We start from the raw sequence: 21,896 nt of genomic DNA, 5'->3' as shown, positions 1-21,896 counted from the left end.
ATACACCACCATGTTTCTTAGCATTTAATGTATTTTATTTACTGACGCTTTTGTTATGCATGTTGCTTCATATGTTTTGAATGATATGGCAGCGGTTGGTCGAATTTTTAATATAATTTATGGGGACGACTGAGGCCTAATTTTAGCAGTTTTTTTTAATTAAGTTTTTAAGTCAGTTTTTAAGTTAGTTTTTAAGTCAATTTTAAAGTCAGTTTTAAAGTAAGTTTTTAAGTCAGTTTTAAAGCCAGTTTTTAAATTAGTTTTAAAGTCATTTTCAGTTTTTAAGTTAGTTTTAAAATCATTTTAAGTCTTTAAGTCAGTTTTTAAGTCTTTAAGCCAGTTTTTCAATCAGTTTTAAAATCAGTTTTTAGGTCAGATTGTAAGTCAGAATTTAAGTAAGTTTTAAAGTCAGTTTTAAGGTCAGTGTTTAAGTCAGTTTTTAAGTCAGTTCAGAATATGGTTTCCCTGTGACGAAACGTATGAGTAAATTTTCTTGAACTGAAGATGATTGTGTGAGATCACTGTTACTAGCTGTGGTCTTTTGCAAGCCAGAGCAGGTACTGAAATTGCTTTCAAAAGCACAAACGCGTTTGCTTCTTTCACTGGTACAGTAGTCAACCTTCTTTCAGTCACTGCGAGTCGCTTCTTTCTGAAACAGTTCAGGTAATTATTCTTGTCAAGCAATTTCACGAGATCTTTGAGGTACATTTCTACTATAAATTAGGATTCGATCGGAAGATTTTATTTCGAATAAGAGGCGAACATTGGAAATGACAGAGTTAAAGAGGTTGGTCAGATAAATTCAGAGACCCAAAGAGCATGGATAAAAAGGCAGACCTCAACGCAGCGCACTGTAAATTATTTGCTTCGCCAAGAACAGGAAAAAAGCAGAATCCGTAAATAATTGTGATTTTATGCACCGAATACAACACGGCCGTGACCAGGGGTCATACATACATACCGCGAGCAACAGTCGAGCGGGGACGCGAAACATTAATCCTATAACTCTATAAATTTGCTTTGGCGCGAATCCGCCGGGGACGGGACTGGGGAGGGGGCGGAACCCCGTCCTCATAATTCACCTTCAGAAGCAATATCACAGGTCATCAATATCACCCTTTGTCAACCTGCATTCCATTGACGGACTTCGGAGCCGGCGGTGGACATCGTACACCGTCGCCTGGGATAATACACGATTCCGTGGAATCCGAAAACTTGGCCCCGGGGAACCAGTCGTAAATCCCGAGGTAGAGACGAATAACGCTCGGGAATTCTTCGTAAAACTTGTGTTATTAGTTCATTTCTTTCTCCCTGGATGCTGGCGGATGACGTCTGATCCCTGGTGAAAGGCTATAGGGCGTGAGGGGTGTTCATGATGCCGGGAAAAGGGAGAGAGAGAGAGAGAGAGAGAGAGAGAGAGAGAGAGAGAGAGAGAGAGAGAGAGAGAGAGAGAACAATGTTTGGTCGATCAATTCACGGCTTATTAACTTTACGGGTGGGTTTAACTATATTTACTTTCTATTGCAGCTCGTCCATTGATGGGCAAACGTTGGAACCCTGGTGGGATTTAATCATTTTTGTATATTTTAGAGAGTTTGATTTTTGCACTAGAGTTTGTAGATGAAAGACTATTTTTTTCTACCCTTTGAATATTTGAAAATCAACTGAAAGGCACATAAAGTTTTACTGCGTTTAGGCAACGAATAGACCACTCAAAATACAAGCATGTAGTTTCCTTTTGTGCAAACTTGTTTCAAATATTCAATCGGAGGAACACAACAGACGCGTATGAAGTTAATTAGAAATTTTCTCCGACATAACAGCATGGTTAAACCCCGTAGGGGTAGTGCCGTCAGTGCACCTCACGGGGTACACTGTGGGCATTACTGAAGGTTCTTTGCAGTGTCCCTTCGGACCCTAGCTGCAATCCCTTTTATTCCTTTTACTGTACCTCCATTCATATTATCTTTCTTCCATCTTGCTATCCACCCTCTCCTAACAGTTATTTCATAGTGCAACTGCGAGGTTTTCCTCCTGTTACATCTTTCAAACCTACCTACTCTCAGTTTCCGTTTCAGCGCTGAATGACCTCACAGGTCCCATTGCATGGCGTTTGGCCTAAAATCTATATTCCATTCCATTCCATTCCAGCATGGTTAAAGAGTAATAGTAGATGGAGCATTTGATATTAATTAAAGAATGAAAACCTTCAACGAAAACTGGAAATAAACTCTTCTGTGTACTCGCAGTGAAAAGATGTCTGCTTCAAGGAATTATGTATAATTATTGCTTTGTAAACTGAAAAGCAGAACTGGGCTGAGCAAGCACGGAATGAGAATGAAAGCGCTCTTGTAGAATCTTCACTCGGGGATTGATAATTTGCTTGCATATTTATAATTTAGTAATGAACTGCCTTAACTCCCAGCCTTTCCTGTAGTGTTAATGCATTTCATTTTTACCATGTGTATATACCTTATAAGATTTGTAAGGTTGTTAAAAGTGGTAATGACCATGAATCTGGTGAATATGACACATCTTGGAAAAACTTTATCATATATACAGTATATACTCATATATATATATATATATATATATATATATATATATATATATATATATATATATATATGTGTGTGTGTGTGTGTGTGTGTGTGTGTGTGTGTGTGTGTGCCTGCGTATGTATGTATGTATATATCTCATTACATATATATATATATATATATATATATATATATATATATATATATATATATATATCTTCTTCTTCGTTTTAATTTGTGCTTTTATACCCATTTTTATATGGGGTAAGCACAGTGCCTTCTTCTGAAGGACTTTCGGTTGGCAGTGGGAGTAGGCCGTAACCTCGACCGGCTGCCCTGCCTGACATCGCTTAGACCCCGGTAACGAATGTGTACATGTATTACCGAAACCCCTGCTCCTTTCTCTCCAGCTTTTTGAGAGAAACTGGGCCGGGTAGTCTGACAGTTCGAGACGTGTTGAGGTGTCTGTTATGTTTTAGAAGATGTTGGAGTGGCTTTGTTTATGTGTGTATTAGTCATAACATCCATTTGCTTTCAGTACAAACTTGTCTGTTTATATATATATATATATATATATATATATATATATATATATATATATATATATATATATATATATTATATATAATATAATATATATATATATATATATATATATATATATATATATATATATATATACATATATATATATATATATATATATATATATATATATGTATATATATATACATATATATATATATATGTATATATATATACATATATATATATATATATATATATATATATATATATATATATATATATATATATATATATATATATATATATATATATATATACAGTATGTAAGATCACAGGACAATGACAGGCTGGAAATTAGAACCTGTAGATGAAAAGAAGGTTACAAAGTAAACAAAAAGAACAAGAATACCAGATGGTCAATTGTCAAAGGGCAATAAACAGAATGATAATCCAGGATAAAAACAAAATATAAGCTGGTAAACTATATATTTCGACATTTTCTGCTTGCAAAATACAGGAGGTAGATAGCTATTTTAGTGGGCTGTCAGTGGAAATTTTCTTGGTGATCCTGTCATCAAGGACACTTAAGATCCTGATTAATATGGCACTTGATATGTTGCACCGTGAGTGCAATGGGTCTTTACTGGAGGACGGCCTAAGTATGGCTTTTTCAGGAATACCTGGCATCCAGTGTCCCCAAGACAGATTCCTGGCGTGTGTTTGCTTTTAGTGGAGGATTCCAGATTCTTCCTTTTGGAAGGATATCAGCTCTTGAAAAGATGTTACCCCATCTCTAATCTGCATCAGACTGCCCCACTTATATTCAGATAATCTTTATGTTGCTGAATACGACTGAAGACCTCAAATAGAACGCCTATTTTTAATTACAGAGGTTTTTCAGTCTCATTACAAAAACTCTAATCATCCCATGATGGCATATCGCGGTCTGCCCTGTAGTAAATCGGTTGACAGCCACATAGGTACAAAACAGGACATACGACAGGATGCAGAACTAGAGAAATTAATTTGTCTAAACATACTAATTACTGATCAGGTGTAATTGCTAATGAGAAATTAGGGCTTTGTTTTATTAACCCATATGTTTATTTATCCACCGGGTCTAACAAAATCTTGCCTTGGTGAAACACACTGCATTAGTATTCATATTCATTGATAAGGCCGGTAAATGTAGATATAACAGCAATTTGGAATGTGTGAAGAGATTTTTGAGCCAACTCTCCTTTAAGGAAGTCAAGTGTTAATGAAAGAACAAAGTTTGGATCTGTTTCGGTGAATCGAGACCTTCGCAAGCTTGACGTGACTCGTTTCTATTCGTCTGCAGATGAACTACACAAACCCCTTTTATGGTAAAGAGAATTTCCTGACTCCTTTTTTTAAAAGAGGGATTCGGAACAAGTTAAGGGTTTTTCTTTTTATCCGATTTTTTCATTGTCCCAATGAGAAACCAGCTTTCACTAGATCTAATATTACTCATTCTAACATCCATTTTTTTAAATGGCATCATTTAGAAAAAAAAAAAATTACATCTGAGTTAGAAAATTACCTTAAAGCTAATGTTCAGAGCCATCAGAAATTGGTTTTGTGATGGCATGTTGTCTTTCTTTATTAATTTTACGTGTATAATATATACATATATATATATATATATATATATATATATATATATATATATATATATGTATGTGCGTGTGTGTCTGTGTGTATTATTGTTTTAGACGACACCCTAGGTTGGTATCGTATATAGAGGCGTTATACCTATAATCATAGTTTCAGTTTTCTTTAGTAATCGCAAGGATATAGAAAACAGTTTTTTGGGACTCTTAAGAAAATCGTGCTTTGCAAATGCGGACACAACTCATAAAAAAAAAATTCTTTTAAATTTTAGAAAGGGTACAACTACGATCGACGAGAGCAGTTTCTAATTCCTTACCACTTTTTCCAAACGAAAAAAAATTATAGAATAAAAGTTATTCACTCAAAATATTTTATTAACGATAACGAACGATATCCGTTCGGAGCTCTTGTATAGGATTGCCTTTGAAAAACTCTCCTCAAGGACTGAATATATTTGTGTGTGAGTGTGTGTCAACGAATATAGGGAAGAATGCAGAAAGTAATGGGTTGCGTCTATACATCTGTAAGTTCGCCTCCTAGCGAAAACTTCCACAGAATAAAAGTTGTGTGTGTTCAAATCCACCCGAAAACCAAAATATCTTGTCAGTTTCTGTCAATTTTGTGATTGGCAATTTTTTTTTTTCGTGGAGCAACTTTTTCGAAGTTCCCAAAGATACAGAACGATGTATATATGAAGTTCCATTTAGGGATTGCTCAGCGCAATATATTGGTCAAACTGGCGAAGATCAAATTGTAAGGGCAAATGAACATCAATATAGTTTAAGAACTTTTCAGTCTTACAGAGAAATATTTTTACTGAAAATGAATTTTGATCATAACACTGACTGGGGAATATGCAGATCGATAATTTCTTCTGATGATTATACAAAACGTAACATTCTAGGGCCAGCTGTTATAAAATTTTTACGGGCATAATGAACATTAAATCTGGTATTTCTTAAAGTAGGTTATTTTATTACTGATGACATTGTTAAGCAATTAAATAAGAATATTTCATGAATAACTGGGAGATTTTGTATGTGATTTACCCTCTTAATTTATGTACAAGTGTCCATGTGTATTTGTGTATGTACATGATATGTAGTTTTGTATTGTACATGGGTGTATGCAGTTCTAAATGCACTCGTGAATATATATATATATATATATATATATATATATATATATATATATATATATATATATATATATATATATATATATATATATATGTAATGTATGTATGTATGTATGTATGTGTGTGCGTGTATCTGTAATCGTAACAGCCACAATGCCCTCTTAACTTTCTCGAATTCTTCAGGCTTTTTTTTAATACGCATGTCACCACAAAGCCTTAAGATCCAAGTGCAAGTAATATGAAGAGACTCTGATGTCCGGTAGCGGGAAACAAACCCGGGTCCCCTAATCAGAACGAGAAACTATTGTCGACCTGACCACGAGAAGGATAAAAGTCTCTTTTGCCTCTCATACATACATATATACCTGTCGTTTTTTAGATATATATATATATATTAGAGCTGGAATAGACCCACCCTCACCATCGTAGCCAAGTGGACAATCGATTTTTATTACTTTTTAGGCTGAAATATATATGTAGAATCTACTGGTTACTTTTTACCAGATAAATATGTAATTGTAACAGCCACAATGCCCTTTTAACTTTCTCGAATTCTTCACACTTATTTGGATACGCTTATCACTACAAAGCCTTAAGATCCAACTGCAAGAAATATGAAGAGGTTCCGATGTCTGGTAGCGGGAAACGAACCCGGGTTCCCTAATCAGAACGAGGTACCATTGTCGACCTGACTATGCGGGCATTGCGGCTATTACAATTACATATGTTATCTGGTAAAAAGTGACCGGTGGATTCTACATTTACATTTGTATCTATGTAATTTTATACATTGTCTTTTCTTTTTAATATTTGTAAACAATATTCTGAATTTTGTAAGCATGTTTAACTTAATCATGTATTTGGTTACTTGCTTTTAGACGGTGAAGATTTTTTTTTAACCATTTTGTTTTTTAATTGTATTGTTAACATACTCGCACTGCTATTGGAAAGGATCAATATGGTCTTCTGCTTTTTCTCAACTGTTAATCTTATCGTTATTAGTTTCTGAATCGTTTGCGCCTTTGCTTGCATTTGGTAAGACTGGCATTGTAAGATTGTTTCACTATTACTTATTCTAACTTCTGCTTTATGCTTAAGTGAGCTTGCTCTTCTTTTGTAGTTTTCTTATGCAATAAGAAAACTACTCTTACTTCATCCAGTTTACCTGGAAATTGTGTAAAGTCACACGAAAGTACTCTTGAAAGTTATATATATATATGTATATATATATATATATATATATATATATATATATATATATATATATATATGTATAGATTTATATGAATTTATATATATATATATATATATATATATATATATATATATACAGTAGATATGTATATATATATATATATATATATATATATATATATATATAAATATGTATAATATATATAAACATATGTTGCATAGATTTTGAAACCAGGCATTTCACGGACTGCCTGAAATGTCAGGTAGATAAAGTGAAATGCACTTAGGATTTTGATCCCCAGGTTAGTACTGAACAGCAAAACAGTGACTCGCCTACACTGTCTCGCCGTGTTTAGTACTAGCCCCTGGGGGAAAATCCTTAAGTACATTCCTTATCTCAGAAATGCATTTGTTATCTATCTGTGCATATAATATATATATATATGGTTTATATATATATATATATGTATATAATTATATATATATATATATATATATATATATATATATATATATATATATATATATAGAGAGAGAGAGAGAGAGAGAGAGAGAGAGAGAGAGAGAGAGAGAGAGAGATAGATAGATAGATAGATAGATAAATAGATAGACAGATATATGTGTGTGTATATACATATGACATTGATACAAAACTAATCTATGTAAAAATTATGTAGTGTTCAATAGGGAGGGAAGGTTCTTCGTCGGCATACACGCACACGCTCTCTCTGCAAATGGAATATAATATGAAAATAATAATTAGACCAGATGGAACAGTGCAAATAATTTTTTTTATTATTTTTACCATTGCTAATTTGTAATTTTAAGAGTGATATAAACATTCTCCTATTCATGTGCTCAGGAGAAAATGAAAATAATAGGAGGTAGTAAAATCCTTCTTGGAACACACAGCTGAATTTCTGTGATGACTTATACTCAACAGACTGTGTCGAATGCTGACAACTTTGTGAGGGCAGGCTCTTGCAGATGTGATGAGAATAAAAAAAAATAAGATGTTAACCTATACAGAATTCCTAAGTACATAAATGTACGAACAAATGCTGTCAACTTTGTGAGGGCACGCTCTTGCAGATGAGATAAGAATAAAAAAAAATCTGAATATATACAGAAGTCCTAAGTATCTACCAAGAAATATATCACGTTGCAGAACATATTAAGTCTACGAAATCATTTTCTCATTGTCTGAACTCTCTCTCGCTCGCCATGGATATACATTTGGACCACCAGCAAGATATAAAAGTTATAAATTAGCGACTGATAACTATGGCACATCACAGTATGTAGTCAGAGGGTGCCTGATAAATAGGTGTTCTCGTTCACGTCTTCAGTCGTATTTACTCAACACCGCCAGAAAATATTTGAACACAAGGGCGGGGGGTTGGGGCGGGGCGGGAGGCAGTCTGATGGAGATGACAGAGTTGGGGTGATATTTTTTTTTTTTTCAAGAGCTGATATCCACCCAGATATTACTGAAAAGATTATCCTAAGACCTATATTAAAGCAAGCGTCATATTATTAAGGATCTTCACTGTCGTTTATGACAGGATCAGCTAGAAAACTCCTACTTATTACGTCCTAAGATAGTTATTTACATCCTGCGCCTTGCATGTCATAACCTCAGTTATCTAACTTCTTCCCCATATGCTAAGTTATATATATACTGTACATACCATGAAATATAGTTCAGGGCTACTGTATATATGGTTCACTAGCTTATATTTGTTTATATGATTACTTACATTTGAAGTTAATTTTCATATCCCAAGACAAGGTAGTTCATATATATATATATATATATATATATGTGTGTGTGTGTGTGTGTGTGTGTGTGTACATACATACATACATATATACTTGTATGAAATACTTGAGCATACATACTTATTTTACGTGGCTAAGAACCAGTTGGTTACCTAGCAACGGGACCTACAGCTTATTGTTGAATCCGAACCACATTATACCGAGAAATTAATTTCTATCACCAGAAATAAGTTCCCTTAATTCTTCATTGGCCGGCCGGAGATTCGAACGCGGGCCCTGCAGAGTGTTAGCCGAGAACGGTACCGACCAGTCCAACAAAGAACTTCATATCACTGTCATATGAGAGAGAGAGAGAGGAGAGAGAGAGAGAGAGAGAGAGAGAGAGAGAGAGAGAGAGATTTAATCCTAATGGAGACGCAGTCAAATTAAATCCATTATATCTGGACAAAAATCCCCTATTTTAATGGGATCCGGCGAATTTACCGACAACAATTCACCGACAATAATTTACTGACAACAGTTCATCGACATGCTCAATTTATCGACTGCACAATTCACCGACATTGTGATTGATCAATTCACCGACAACAATTAAGCTAAGATACAAAAGGAAAGATCATTGACAAGACTGTACCAGCCACATATAAAATAAAGGTTTGAATACTAAACTGGTAGTTATGAAATAACCGAGGCAATAAATCACCAAATAAAGGTTTTTAATACTAAATAGGTAGTTTAGAAACAGCCGATGCACTAAATTACCAAATTAGCTTGAGTTTCAAAATAATAACAGTGTATTTTCTTACTTCAGTAAGAAATATAAATGGTCTAGTTATCAAGGATTTTCACTATATAGCCCATCATGCCTCCATTTTATAGAATCCGAAAAAGGAAAGAAGAAGCTTGTTGTCTCATGGCTATTTCTTTTATAAAGACAAGGAGCGTGAAGATAAGATATACTGAAATGTGACAAATATCAGAAAATAAGGTAAAGCGAGATAACTACGTGTGACGGTGAAATTGTGAGCAGAAGTGACTGAGCATAATCATGTTTGTGATGCAGCCGAGTGAAGCACAAAAAATTGTGGAAACATACGTAAAAAGCCAAATCTTCCACAGAAGCACCCTCATGCACTAATATCAAACAAGCTAAGAATTGCAGCGAAGCAGCTGCTTGTGGCTTCGAAAACACAGACGATGAAAAGGACAAGAAGTATCAGATTTGAGAATAATTGTGCCACCACTTCCACAGTGCCAAAGTGAATTGACTTTACTAGCGAGTATACGAAAACGTTTCCCGAGGTGAAAAATTTTTAATTTTCGATTCTGGACCAACTGAAAATCGCATATTGTTTTTGCTACTTCACGTAACACTCATCTTCTAGCAAATAGTGATCATTGGTATGGGGACGGAACATTCAAACCGTTCCATTGTTATTTTATCAGCTATATACATTCCATGGATTTTCAAGAAAATGAGAGCAATTCCGCTTGTCTATGCATTACTTCCAGATAAGTCAGAAGCATCTTACAATACGCTACTAGAGAAGATTAAGATCAATACACATTTTTTCGTCTCCTTCCTCGATAACTATTGATTTTGAACACGCAATGATAAAGGCATGCAAAAAGGAATTCCCAAGCGTGGTATTAAAGGATGTTTCTTCCATTTTCGCAGTGTATCTTTCATTGCCATCCAGGCCTAATGGACTGAAAAAGAAGATATGAAGAGGATGCAGAATTTGCTCTAAATCTCCGTTATTTGCCCGCTCACAGCATATGTGCCTGTTGATTCGGTAGTCAGTGCATTTGAATTGCTATGTGATGCTGATATCCTCCTGAGTGAAGCCATGAAGCCGTAGTGACTATTTTGAAGATACGTGGATAGGCCGTCCTGACAGAAGAAACCGTCGTAGACCTCCCAAATTTGAGATCGAGATGTGGAATGTTTATGAATCTGCTTTACTATCCCTACCGAAGACAAATAATGCGGTAGAAGGCTGGCACCGAACTTTTGAAACACGTTGCTGGGCACCACCCATAATATATGGAAATTTTTCGACTTCTTGAAGAAGGAACAAAATTATAATGATGTAAAAGTTGACCAATTCTTAGCTGGTACGTCATCTCAACCATCAAGAAAGAAATACCGTGATTGTTCTGAACGAATAAAACGGATTGTTGAAAATACTCTTCATAGAAGGAGTGTCATTGATTATCACGGGCAATGGCCCATAATCTAACTTTCTGATTTTAAATAAACAATTTGTGGTTTTATACATCTATTTATTTCTGAATTTTTGTTTTTAAATATTTTGCCCATGACTGTACAGTTGCTTTATTTACTAATATATTTTAAACATGTTTAATAAATACTAAAAAATCTACATCGTTTTCTAATATCCTAAATAAAGACTAGCAAGTAATTATCATATATCAAAGATAAAGGGTTAAATGCCGAAACAACCAATAAGTAATGAAACATTACCTAAGGCTGCAATCTGAATTTGTCCAATTATAAGACAATGGAAAATATTTTATTTTCACCAGTCCGATTGAATTTTGTTTAAGGCTTTTTTTTTTATTTTCTATCAATTGTTGTCGGTGAATTGTGCACTCGATAAACTGAGCATGTCGATGAACTGTTGTCGGTGAATTGCTGTCGGTAAATTCGCCTAGACCCTATTTTAATATATGCAGAATAATCAAGTACAGTGTTACCCATACAGTGTAGATGGTTTGAGCAAAGCTAAAAAATTTGTTTTGGTTAAATTACAACCTCATCAATTTCACCTAGGTCTTATTTAAGGTATCCATCACAAAATTATTATTTTTGGGTGGAAGAGGTCCTTTTTGTGAAATATATTGGCACTGTCAGGCAATGACAGACAGCTTTTACAGCTGTTAAGGAACCGGTGTACAGGACGGGAAAACATGTTCATTGGCTAATGTAACATCTGTTTCAGGTGTTAGGTCACAGGAGAGAATTGGCACTCAGGTACTAAATAGCTGAAGCTCTGCAGATCGTCCTTGGCTCCTGGTTCAGCGATCGGTTTCCCGAGGTTCGATCGTTCCTGTCCACGATCCCGTGATCGTTCAGCAAGGCAGGATGTTGCGTCATCCTCTCTTTCTGGAGAGGATGCAACTGGTGCCTTTGAGCTTAATTTATTTAACAAATGTACTGGCTGTTAATCGAGTACGTAAGATAATCCCGACTGGAGTTTGTTTTGAGAGTTGAATTCTTCCTCCCTTGCACAATTTGAACCTTCATGGGGACAGTCAGATCTTCGACTCTCCGAAGAAAATGTTTTTAAATAATGTTTGTGTTGGTGCACTCTGTGCCCTTTTGTGTAGGAAGGTTTCATCGTTTTGGGTGTGGAGAACAAGGTTATTCTCTGTGACAATTTGTAGTTCGTTTTGCCAAGTCTCTTTTTGCTTTTCTCATCTTCATTGTGACTACTCCTGTTTCTGTTGATACCACAATTGTATATATACCTGTTATTATTAATGTTCTTAGATAGTTATCTTTATCACTGCTTTCACTGGGCTTTTGCCACCTTCAATAGCTGTCTTTTGTAACGCCGGAGTTGTATATACCGTCAGTAATTTTACGGTTATAGCTTTCAGCTCTATAACCTTGCCGGTCCTCCTCAGATTTCTGTTCTACATTTTCGTTGCCATCTCATTTTTGGGGCTTTCTGTAATACCATACGGCTGTTAAAATTCATTGTTCGTGTGAATTATCACTGATAATGACAGCGTTCGAAACATGTACAAATAAATCAACAATGGCTACATTCAAAGGGGAAATTTATCTGGCGTAATCTTTTACGATTGAATGTTTCGTTCATTGAGACACTGTTGATGGATTGCCGCGCTCGTCGGTCCTTTGCGGCGAGGGCTCGCAGTGCTTTCAAGGCCACTTCCTGGACCTTCTTTTTTGGCCACCGATGATCAGCTTTTGTTTGACGGCCCTCGTTAGAGTACTTCTCTTTCCATGAACTGCTGAGCTTCATATCGTATCGATGACGAAAATGTACCTTCCTTCCAGCAGCTAGAACCGGTGTAGTATAAAGAGGAAAAATATCGACTGAAATTCACAAAGTTCCGAGTGATGTTGGGCGCTGCGAAGTTCAGAAGAAGTCTTCAAGCTTGGGGCATTATCTTCGTTTCTAAGGGTGCGCCCACACTTCAGTCAAACATGACATAAACACAAATATATCGAATACTAACCAACGACTTATAGATAGTTCTAAGCAGTGCTTCATACGTTTATCCAGTGTCTTTCAAAGGTTCGTTCTCCCCTTACGGTCGTTCAATACCCGCTTGTAAAATAAAGGTGACGAGTGGCTGACGTATGTGTACTAGATTTACTGTAGAGTGCATTCGCCATTACAGTCGCCATTTGTCATATATTTGCTATTTTCATATTTCATTTGATCGTTTGTCATGAACAAAAACCAGAATTATTCATTGAAAGGAATTTTCTCTGGCACTGGATAGTTTTTATTTATAAGAATTTGTTTACATGAACTCGGAGGGGCCACCAAATAGTTGGTAATAACTATTGCAATTATTATTATTATTATTATTATTATTATTATTATTATTATTATTATTATTATTATTATTATTTAGAAGATGAACCCTCTTCATATGGAACAAGCCCCACAGGACCACTGACTTGAAATTCAAACTCCCAACGAATATGGTGTTCGTTTGAAAGAAGTAACAGAAGGTAATATGAAATGCACAGAGAAGAGATCAGTAATTTAAAAAATGTCGCTAATGTATATGGGCGAGAACACAAAAGTTGTACGGTAGTATATTCAAAGTTGCAAAAAGTAATAACTGGAGTAATAACTGCAATGGAGAGTAATAACTAATTGAGAGTAATAACTGCAATATTCATCGTGCTATCTTTGGACAACAGTTTCTCCATATTGCAATACACATAACAGGGAATGATGTGACAGGTTAATATCTTCGGAGCCACGGTGTGTGTGGATTAATGAGCCATCGTCTTTGGCTGCAAAGAAACGTAATAAAAACATTTAACGATAATAGTACGTGTTCATACGATCGTTAATGGCGTCACTGACGAACAGAAAAACTTCGGTATATCAAGACTTTTGGGTTATCTCGATGATAGGCCTTCAAAATCGTATTCTGTTGTCTAACACAACGAAATCAAATTATCTCTCCCTGTCGCAACACCAGTGAGATGTCTTTCAAGCCATGGATGAATTTTGTTTGGTATGTAACCCAATTTGGCATCTTAAGGAAATTAAATAAACGGTTAGGTGACATTATCTTAAGACAAGTTAGAGTATTTTGTCATATAACACGTACATTATAATGAATATGCCTTCCACCTTGCAGTTGTTAGCCACCACTTTCACCAAATATATTTAGTTGGTAAAGTGCTCTAACTCCTTGCATGGAAAGGTGACAGAGTTCTTATCAACTAATACAAAACTTTATTTTAAATACCAGAAGCAAGATAATAGAAAACTGTATTGAATATGAGAATATAATAATAATTAAGGAAAAATACAGATTATGACTGTATCGGTGATGGAAAGAATTAAAAAACAATAGCTTCTTGAGATATGTTTGTTACAAGTTGTGGGATACTCTGTTAAAAACAGAACATGAAACTTTTTTTTATTCTAAGAGTATCAAAATAATTGCTGTGTAACTCTTATCCATTAGGGATATCTTCATTGCAACTTTGGAGTTCCTCGCTGGGTGAGCGGGTTCCGTTCTCAGCTACCACTCTGTTGGTCATGAGTTCGAATCTCCGACCGGCCAGTGAAGAACAAGAGGAATTTGTTTCTGGTGATAGAAATTCATTTCTCGCTATAATGTGGTTCGGATTCACAATAGCTGTAGGTCCCGTTGCTAGTAACCAATTGGTTCTTAGCCACGTAAAAGTAAATCTAATCCTTCGGGCCAGCCCTAGGAGAGCTGTTAATCAGCTCAGTGGTCTGGTTAAACTAAGATATACTTAACGTAACTTCATTGCAACTAACTTATGAAAAATTATGTGCAGAAAATGACAGAATTTACAAAAAAATTTTGAGTTTTAAGAATATTAAAATAACTACTGTTTGCATTATCAGGATGATTGCTCAGTAAATCTTTTCTTGCACAATTTTCAGATATTTTCATCCAAGAATTCCCTTCTATTATGGGGCGTTTTACATTTTTTTTTCTTGGATGAAGATATTCCCCTGGGCCAGTTTTGCAAAGGTGTCATTCTGAGCCGACTTGGTAAATCAACACTCCTCTTCATAAAACCACAATTCTGGTAACCTTCTTTAAGAAATTCTTGTGTAAAAGCACCTCTTCCTCCCATAAGTTTCACTTCTGGCAATCTTTTACAAGTAGGTAAATTGCTGATAGAACAGTTTTGCGTCTTTGTAGTACATTGTATGTTGGTGGATGGAATGCTAACGAAATGTTTGATCAAATTGTGGATATAGTAATCACGTCCTTCAAACATCAAAATCATAGGCGTCTCCTTTTTTGCTTCAATATTTTCTCAGTGTGACCGTGATTCCATGCCCTGGCTTGTCATCAGGATTACTCTACCGGCACTGAACAAACGCAATGCGTTACTGGTTAGTGTTGAGCTTCGATCTCTAGTGACGATTCTGCCCAGGTACCAAAATCTCAAAAATCGCATATTTTGAGTGAATGCCTTCTACAAATCCTTAATTCATAATTTTATATCAGAAGGAAAAACTGAAACGAATTACGTCTCCGTAGTTTCTGCATTTTTCGAAGAACTGATGTTATTCTGTGCACACAAAGTCAGATGACGTGAGGGATTCACTCTTAACTAGCAAATACTATTCGGGAAGTTTGATTTCTTAAAATTTAGGCTGTTAAGTCAAACACTGGGGCACTTCTGGCCATTCAGCGCAAATGACAGTGAAAAGAGGGAGTTGGAGAAGTTGGACAACAAGATAAAAAGATCCAGATAATGTAGATGAAGAAAAAAAGATCTTAAGGAGTCTCTGGGAGAACCCGCCCACAGTTGACTAAGAACTAATAGAGAAGTCGGACAGCAAGACTGAAAAAAGGAAGCGTGAAAAAAAAGACTAAAAAGTGGGTGCAACTACAGGCCGAAGGGACGTTGCAAACAACCTTTATTAATGCCTACAGTGCTCCACACAAGTTGCAAAAGGGCACTGATCCCGTACGGGGATTTGGTAATTTTGACGAAAATTCGCCCCGGAAACTGAAAGTGAGTTTGCACATAAATTAGATAATTACAGATAACTTATTAGAAGATTTTACTTCTGGAATCGAAAATGCTACCCAGATTTGTATTGATGACGTCAAAGAATACTGAAATTTACAAATGAACGCATTGGCCAAACTGCTGACTGCCAGAAACCTGCCTCCTGTGGTATAGGAAAAAAAAAAAGGGCACCCTGCTAAACCCTTAAATTTGCCAGAAAAATCTTTCAATAATCCGTCTCCTGTTTTCTGGAACTCGAAGAATCTTGTATATGGAATTTAGGTCCATTATTACTTTAGAACATGGTTTGTTTTACTTTTGTGTTTCTGAAGGAAATATTTTCGGTGAAATTGGACTTAATTATTCATTTGCTATCAGGACCTTCTACACATATGAGAAAGAATGAACCCTAGCCGTAAGATTACATAAACTAGTAAGCACTGGAAGTTTGTTTAGATTTTGACATGCCAATGTGCCTGCGTGTTTGTAGAGGTTGGTGGGTTTGTTTCTGAGTGCGTAAGTTTGTTCCTTGGATGTTTTGAATGCATGTGCACTGGTTTGAGCTTACATGCCATTGGAGGTTGGTGGGTTTTATTTGTGCGCCTGCGCATGACAGGTATTATAGTAGCACTTATCCTTAACATACCAGGTGATTGGTCGAGGCATATTTGGGAGGAAGATGGGGCGTGATCGAGACCTGATGAGCCATGATTGGTCCTCGTGAGGAATTCTCAAGTCGCTCCCTACTTGAATAAGTGACGACATCCTCCTGTCACCTTTAGGAGTTTAGGGTTCGAAAGACCTGGCCATTGCCTGCCTGAGCCTCTCACCTGGAGGTCGAATTCGTCTGTAAACGAAAGTAAGAGTCCATTTTACTTTAGTATATTAAGTGGTCTGCGTTTTTTTTTTCTATCTCGGCCAAAATTGCAAAGTTCTTTATCTCTTTAGTGAGGGCATATGCACATTTTTATTCTATCTGAAACATTAATTGCAATTATCTTTTAACGAAAAAATAAGTTGTCATTAAAAATTTGCAGCATTTATGTTGTCCTTATAGACAAAAATTGACTGAAGAACCTTTGCAGATTTTATTGAATGACATGTGCCACGTCAATATTAATCATAGGAGTTTTTCGACATATATAAGTAAAATGTGTTTTTGCTTAGGAAATGACATATTACATCTTTGTAATATGAGATTTTCCTGTGATGATTACTGCTGCGTCGTTATCAGCTTAACTATTATTATCATTAGTATTGGTAAACTCTGAATTGCCAGTTATTTTTCAATAATAATTACACAAACGCAAACAAATTAAGATGCCATTCAGAAAGTGAAATCTTACTTCTAGATGTCTTTCAAAATGCTTAGAAGAGTTGGAGATATATATAGTAAAAATTACTTATTAATCAATAGGCGTCAAAGGGTATGAGAGGCCTGGTGCGAACCTCTGGACTAACCAACCAGCCGAGACAATGGAAGTGATAATTCAACGGTGATTTGTTGGTTTCGATGAAGCCGGCTTCTTGCCATCGATGGTCTAATGGTGCTTGTCAACGTAGTGATGTGTTACAGGAGTTAGATGCCTCATAAAGTTACAGGAATAGAAGACTCATAAGGTGATACAGGACGTTGAGGAATCATAAAGTTACGGGGTTTAGAGGCTTCATAAAGTATAGGAATTAGATGTCAACAGGAATTATAGGCCCCATCTTTAGTGGCATTTTGGAGTTTCCTGCAGATATGTACATAACATTTTATTTTATTTCTCCGATTCTCATGCGTCGGTTTCTGGTAAAAAAAAAAAAAAAAAAAAACGCAGACATTGCTTCCATCAATTTTTTTTTTTTTTTTTGTTACAACAGCTGTTTCGCCAGCCCGTAGCATTTTCAAGCTGCTGTTGACTTGCAGTTAGGGCTCGCAACCTATTTATTCCATCGCCTGCAGAGAAAGTCTGTAATTGACCTTGGTACCTGAGTAGTGGTTGGTTGTGGGACTGAAAGCAGAAACGTTTACGTTTGAAGTTCTGTTTATTTCTTTATTTTTAATTTTGTTGCTTATTTATCTCATTATTTTGTACTTTACGTTCAAACATACACATGTAAGATTGATTTGATTAAATTACAAACACAAATTCAAATAAATACTAAGCACATTGTCATGTAATCTAAATATTTATTTAACTACATATTTAGAATATAATAAATCAGTTCGTAAATAAAAACTTTGTTTATTAAGAACAAAGTTTTAAAAGACTATTGATTTACTAGATTACCTGAAGAGTTGAGACGTTCGTCTGATTGACATGAACTTGTCTGCTTGCAGACACAACACATTAGGAATCACCTGTCATGATAGCAGTGAAATATACTGAATATCACCTGAATTAACTTTCTCTCTTGATGATATTTTAGTGCTTGACTTTTTATTTTACTAAAACCCAATCAGGCTCAGTTATCATAACATCAAAATAATCTTCACAATATCTAATTCTAGACTGATCTCTAATGTGAGGTTCTTATGAAAATATATCATGTATTTTAACTGAATCTGTGGGGTTGCACCCTTAAGCCAGTAATGGTGAATTGTGGCAGATACAGAAGCAGTGATGAGCGAATTTGGTAAAATATCTCTTAATTGAGGATAATTCATGAGCGGATTCTTAGTGAAAGTTCCACTCAGCCAAGTATTTATTTCAACATTTTTACCATGGTCGTTTTGACCGTCAAGAATATCATTATTATCAATCTCCCGCATTGTTGAATTAGCCTTTAGAATGATGGACAGGTGTCACACCATCAACTTGGTATAAGAATGATGGACAGGTGTCACACCATCAACCTGGTATCAATATTGCTCAATCGGCCAACAGCCTCTGTGCCTTCTTGTTGATGACTTGTATCGAATCATTTTCTAGGGTGCAGTCTGTCATACCATCTCTTTGGTAAAGAAATTATGCCCAAGTGTTTTAGTTTGTTCTGTACTCATTGCTCAACTCTGTCTACGTGTTATCTTGGCAATCACGTCCGTCACGTAGCTAAACATTGCTTTGGATTCGATAATTATCTTCAATCTTGTTTAATTTCGGATTTTCCTGTATCTCTTTGTATGATTTCTGATACCATAATTTTTTTTGTTCTACTCTCCTGGTTCCATTCTGGCCCTTTTGCAGCTGCTCTCTCTCTCTCTCTCTCTCTCTCTCTCTCTCTCTGTATGCGTATTTGTGTGTGTCTGTGTCTGTATATCAAAATCAGGAAGTCTACTTTACATGGAAGAAGTTCCTTTAATGTGATGTCCTGATCTTCTAAATGGACACCGTTTTCATTTCAGGTGACAATGCATTTCCGAGGACTGTTGATCGCAGGTACAGCCCTGCTGGTGTTGACGAAATCAGGCTCCGTCAATGTTGGATCATCGAAGACTTTTGAATTAGTCCTTACTGGTCAAAAGCTTAGTGGGAATTACACATCCTACTCTTCAATTAGTGTTCGGAGGTAAAATCTTTGAGCTTAAGATTGCATTAAAACCAAGCCAGTCTTAATTACTCAGTGCAAGTGGTGTAGCATTCCAAAGCAATTGCTTTATGTTGACTGTAGTCGTATTACTGATATACAGTAACTGACGTGTCATTTTTGAGTAATCAGACTACCTTAAGTGCATTTCAAGGTCGGGAGATTTGTTGGAAACAAGTGGAAGGTTGTGGATGCAGAAGCGTAATGCATGGCTTTATATGTCAACATTGTTTTGGGAGGTAGGTAAGGACATTTCTCTCAAGTATTGTCAGATTTCTATATTTCTGTTTTATACAACTAAACGGAAGGCGTATGGCAGTTACGACCAGATATCTCTTTCCTACTAACAAATAATAAATAAAATGCTATGACGCGTATAGATTAAGCTGTGGATGATTTGAAGGTAATGCAACACTAGTGTAGGTAGAACCCATGAATTCTTGAGCTGACCTATGCATCGATTCATATTGATCTTCGACAGAGAGACAAGTGGAAATGCAACTGATTTCCCTTACTGCAAGATAAGGTACAACTAATTACGTAGCAAAACAGAGTTGCGCTTTACTTGAGGAGTCACGCATGTATGCAGTGTTAAGTTAAAAACACATTTGTAACGTCCAAAACGATTATTCCTAATTCCATGGGAACAACGACTGCTCCCTTGCAAATAGGTTATAATTGAATGAGGGAACGAGAGAGAGAAACCTGTAGATCAGAAGGATCATTTCTCCTGACGAAACTAATTATCGCTTTTTTATCAATTTAAGATCTCATCTCTTCCATTCTTAGATGTGCTTCCGAATGTATCAACCGAGGCTGCTGGCTGCTGACTTGGGACGTTGCAACGCGCAATTGCAGCCTTCTAGACCCTCTAACTACTCTTCCACAGATCGAGAGTGGGCCAGCTACCCTCAGGACGTATTTCTGCTCCAGCATAGATAACACCGGAGTGAAAATGTTTCCGGAGAAAATCATCTGGACCGATTGCAGGGCAAAATGTGAAAATCTGGGTGGGCGGATGTTTTATCCCCCGGATTACACTTACGGTGCTGTTTTGACTGTTACTTCTGGCGTTGACATGTTTCATGTGGGCTTGTATCGGTTTCCTAATGACACAACGACTTTGTACAACATGGATGGGCTGGTTATCTCTTCTCCCTTACGTTGGGCTTCGAATGAACCAAGCAATTTAGGAGCGGAGTGCTATATTGTATTGTCTTCCGGGGAACTAGCAGACGTAGGTGCAGACTCTTCTGATTCGTATGGGTGTGCTTGTGAAATATAGATGCTGCACACAGTACATTTTCAAAGAAATCCACATTCATAAGATTACATGAACTTCTAGTGGAAACTACCACACATAAAAGTACAGCCCCTCATTATACGTATGGGTGCGATTGTGAAGTTTAGCTCCCTTATGGACTGTAAAAGACAAGGTTTTTTTTTTTTTGCATTATCTCTACCCTCAGGGGTTATTTGTTAGCCACTTGTCTTTTGTTCCAAATATACTCATAGCTCGAAAAGAAATTAGATTTGCTATTGATGGACCTTGTAATCACTTATTAATTATATTAAGTATGTCATTACCTGACTTGTAACTTTGTTCGGAATAAAACAGGTATTTTCGTTTTTGCTAATTGCACGACAGCATCCTGACTCATGTTTATATGTCTGTCATCCTACATAAACAGTATACTAATGTTTGTGGCACTAGGATGGGTTATAGTTACATGGATGGGTTGTCCTATGCATTGTATGTACTATTCACACTTTGAAATTCTCCCTATTTTAGTTGAAGTGAATGTAAATTTTTATTGTATTATACAAATGAATTATTGTCGTTGTTATTACATAGACAGTAACTCAATTCAGTTTAAAATCGATACACTTTTAAGCTTTATTATTCATTTTTTTCACCATCTCAGACAAATGAATGAGATTAATGCTAGGTATTATAATGGAATTAATGACTGACATAATGCAATGAATGACAGGCATCACCAAGTTCTGTCCATGGTCAAATAAAGCATATCTGGGTTAAAGTTTTATTTTTTCATCATTATTTAATATTTTCTCACATCTTGAGGAACAATTCATAAAGCACCTTTGCGGTGAACTGAATACCCACAATTAAGTGAAAGATTATTATTATTATTCAGAAGAGGCCTATTCATATAAAACAAGCCCACAGGGGCTACTGGCTTGAAATTCAAGCTTCCAAAGAATATTACGGTGTTCATTAGGAAGAAGTACGAAACGGTGAGCAAAGTATGGTATAGAAAATACAGCATGTAAAAGTAAACAAACGAATAGA

The 21,896-nt window shown here is 35.9% G+C and overlaps 1 long non-coding RNA gene across 1 annotated transcript in view; it reads left to right on the top strand.

The window, feature by feature from the left end:
• The window catches only part of LOC136836551 (uncharacterized), a 196,995-nt gene extending 175,376 nt beyond the window's left edge, over positions 1 to 21,619 (top strand). The window contains exon 4 of the long non-coding RNA XR_010852425.1: positions 19,401 to 21,619. This is a non-coding gene — a long non-coding RNA (uncharacterized lncRNA). The remainder of the gene's footprint in view (positions 1 to 19,400) is intronic.
• The last annotated feature ends 277 nt before the right edge of the window (positions 21,620 to 21,896 follow it).

The sequence above is a fragment of the Macrobrachium rosenbergii genome, chromosome 56 (genome assembly GCF_040412425.1).
Source record: "Macrobrachium rosenbergii isolate ZJJX-2024 chromosome 56, ASM4041242v1, whole genome shotgun sequence".
Taxonomy (NCBI): domain Eukaryota; kingdom Metazoa; phylum Arthropoda; class Malacostraca; order Decapoda; family Palaemonidae; genus Macrobrachium; species Macrobrachium rosenbergii.
This window is presented reverse-complemented; position numbering and strand designations above follow the sequence as displayed.